This window comes from Triticum urartu, chromosome 7A (assembly GCF_056163025.1).
Source record: "Triticum urartu cultivar PI428250 chromosome 7A, HENAU_Tu73, whole genome shotgun sequence".
Lineage (NCBI taxonomy): Eukaryota > Viridiplantae > Streptophyta > Magnoliopsida > Poales > Poaceae > Triticum > Triticum urartu.
In genome coordinates this window covers 97114307-97118001 of record NC_141879.1, presented here as the reverse complement: position 1 = coordinate 97118001, position 3695 = coordinate 97114307, and the positions used below count along the sequence as shown (strand labels likewise).

The 3695-nt window shown below is 47.4% G+C and overlaps 1 pseudogene; it reads right to left on the bottom strand.

The window, feature by feature from the left end:
- Positions 1-420: 420 nt before the first annotated feature.
- On the bottom strand, positions 421-2473 carry LOC125525638 (uncharacterized; annotated as a pseudogene).
- Positions 2474-3695: the final 1222 nt, after the last annotated feature.

Genomic DNA, 3695 nt, shown 5'->3' with positions numbered 1-3695 from the left:
ACAACCAAATCATTGTTCATATCAGATGCTTCATCTAAGAGAAATGCATAGTACAAAAGGAATGCAGGACCATTAACTCACTGCAAAAACCATAGCATCATCTAAGAAAAATACATACTAGTACGAAAGGAATGCAGGACCATCAAATCAATGCAAGAACCCCACAGTGAATGTCAGAAGAGCGACACTAAAACGATTACTTCAACCAGCATCACTACAGATTACAGAGTCGTTCAGCCATCGGATGAAACATTTTCACCAAGTTTAGCTAGCAGAAGAAACACGGGAGCTGCTGAGTTTTCTGAACCTATATCTATGTGTCTATAGGCAAAAGTAGGCGTCCAGTTCTGTTATCATCATATCCGAGGCGGCGCAACTTATGAACAGGTGAACTGTCAGGCCTCCAGCTATGAGCTTTCTCTATATTGCGTTGACATCAGGGTATCGCAGCTCATCGTACGCTGAATCAGCAGAATGTACGAACCAGTTAGGCGGCAGACCAATAATCAATAACGATATAAACAAGAAAAATCTGAAACAATATTATGTGCAAGGAACTAAGCTTTTTATGCACTACTGCAAGATACTACCTGAATTTTATTCACGGGTTAAAAAATTAGTATCTTCTCTGCAAAGGTGAAATGAGATGACTGAACTTGATTTGGCTTTTTAGGGTCCATAATTCTAATAATGGAAAATGTTACGAAATGGACGAACTGAATTATCTGAATCAAAGACAGAACTGTTCAGACCATCTTTTACCATGTGTACAGAGTCACAGATAAATCCACATGGCACCTACTATTTCCATCCAACTACTTTTACCTTACAGACTACAGCAATTTCAGACAAGTTCCAAGCACGATCAAATTAGCACTAGCAGTAGCACTCCAATAAAGTAAGACTCCAAATATCGTGTTCATGCAGCAAAATAGTATTTACACCGACATCTGTGCTTTGTGTGTAGCAGATTCGAGACCAACATTACTTTTCTCGCTAAAGAAGATCAGTAGGAAGCAGATGAACAATCTAAATCTCAGAGTAATGCAAAAAAATAACAAGACCAAGAATACAGCCCACAAAACCTGAATACAACTTATGTGCAGAAACAAGATTCAGTTTAGTGTTGTTGGAACCTAAATTTTGTTCACAGGTTATTCAATGCAAGTAAAATGGGTCAAATCAAACGGATATCACCATCTTCTCTGTTAATTCTGAAAAGAGATGAATCAACTGACTAACTTCCACAGATCATCTTTCATTTATCTAAAAGATTACTGCAGTTGCAGACAATTCCCAACACCTAACAAGTTTCAGACACAACAGTTTCAATTAACTTTTTTTCAGTCTATAACAGTTTCAGTAAACTGTTTCTCAGACTATAACAGTTTCAGTAAAAAAAAATTCAAACACAAGCAGATTAGCCATGCAGCAAATAGTAACTGCACCAAAAGTGAATCTGTAAATTGTGCATAACAAAATCAATCAAGACTACCATCAGGAAATCTTTAGGTAGTATGAGTTGTGAGTTGTGACATGGAGGGAGGCTCTCACCAGGGGTCCCGGACATCATCACGACAATCTGGTGGGCCTCGGCGTGGCCAGAGTAGCGGGGCAGATCGACGACGAGTGGAGTCGGCCTCCCTTAGAGGCCCGCCCGGACGCACATGGCGATGCCGTCGGGGTACTGGCCGTCGATGAAGGCGATGCGGTCGGCCAGCTCGTTCCTCAGGTGGTTCACGGACCTCCCCCTGAAAGGGAAGATGTGCCAGTTTTCCTCGTCGTAGAACCCCTCGGCGTTCGCTCGCACGAACACGATCGTCCGCCACGCCTGGCCGAGCACCATGTAGAGGACGCGGTTCTGCGGTTGAGTCAAGAAGTAGGAATTTGGCAAGAGCAGATCAGGAATTGCTCTTGAGCGAATGAATTGGCAATTCGAGAAGCTGGTCATGGCGAACTCACGGGCGGGCCAGGAAGGTCAGGCATGCCCGCCTCTCTGGCGGGGATGGGCTCGACGATCCAGTGCGCCATGTTGCTGACTCTGTCCATGTCCTCGACGCTGACGCCGGTGTTCCAGCGGAGGTACCTGCCGTTGGCGCGGAGGTAGCAGCCGCCGACGTTGCGGAGCATGACGTCGTCACCGGAGCCCGCCCCGAAGGCCTCCCACATGATGGCCTGCACGTCCGGCTCATCGTAGTTGCGCTGCTCGGCGCGAAAGCCGTTGTGGCCGAGCCCGAGCGGCGCGCGCCTGGCCGTGGCGGCGAGGTAGCGGCCGTAGGCGGCGCTGTGGAGGAGCAGGTACACGGCGTCGCCCTCGCCGTGGTAGATGTGCACCGTCCACGCGGCCTTCAGCGAGGCGCGGCGGTCGCGAAGGGAGACGGTCTTCCCGTCGCTGTTGGCCTTGAGGTACGTGCCGTGCACGCGGCTCCGCAGCCACACGTGCTGCCTGTCGTGGAACCTGTCCATCGGTCGCCGGCGCTGGAGAGCAGAGGCGGTGGGCGCTGCTGCGCGGTGGCGAGAGGTGGGGTTTCTTGGCACTCCGGCGAGGAGAGGCGAGCTCTGTTGGCTGTTGGTTGCGGCGGTTACGTCGGGCGCCAAGGCGGGGTATTTCAAGGTGCCTGACCCCATCGCCGTCCTGGGCTTCGGGCCTGCGGCCCCTTTCCTCTGCCTCGGCCCACGCTCCCGAAGAGAGCGAGCCACCATCGGCCCCTTTCCGGCAACACGGCTTGCTTCTAGAGAGTGCTGTTGACATGCGTGTTGCTTGTGCTGCTTGCTGCCCTCTGCCCCGTGCTCTCAAGTGTACGTGCGTGACACCTCGGTGGTGGGATGTGCTGGTGTTTTGCAATGAACCAACGGATAGGGACACTTGCAAATGCTCTCGCCATGCCGGGGTTTAAGGACCACAATGGCGAATTGCCCCTTGAAATGAGATCTGGAAATTGCATGTCGCGGAACAACAATTTACACAAAAAAATTATAAGTCATAGATAACATGATGAAGACCCAGAAGCTTGGCAGAGGATTAAATTGACAATTGTCAGTTTAGTATGTCCTCTTGAAAACGATGAAGGAAACAACAGTGTAGCATATTAATGTATGGGTTAATATATGGCATCTAGATGTGAGATAATATCTCACATCTAAGTATGACATCAGCACTTTTGTGGTCTCTTTTATTTGTTTGTTTGTTTTTGTGTGTGTTGGGCCTGTTAGTTTGTCGGAGAGAAGACTTCCTTTCCTCCGCCTGATTTTTTTTAGGGTACTTTTCCTCGGAATATCCTAACGGACGCTCATTGCGGCAGAATGTCGAGCTAACGCACAGACGCGAGCGACCTAGCGATCACGATGGGCCGGCCCAACTACAAGATAGTACACGCGCTACATTATCCGGTTTTGGGAACTTTCTGGAAGGTTCCTGACCGGTTTTGGGAACCTTCCAGAAGGTTCTTGAACCGGTTTTTCTTTTTCTGTTTATTTTTTCTTTCTATTTTTTTCTTCTTTCTTTGTTTTTCTGTTTCCTTATTTCATTTTTCAATTCCTTTTTCTTCTCTTTCTATTTCCCTTTTTGTTCTTCAGATTTGCAAATTCCTTTCTGTTTCTTTTTTCTTTTCTTCTTTTTTCGTTTTTTGTTTGTTTTCTTTCTTTGGTTTCTTATTTCATTCTCTTTTCTCTTTTTTTTCAAAATATTCAAATTT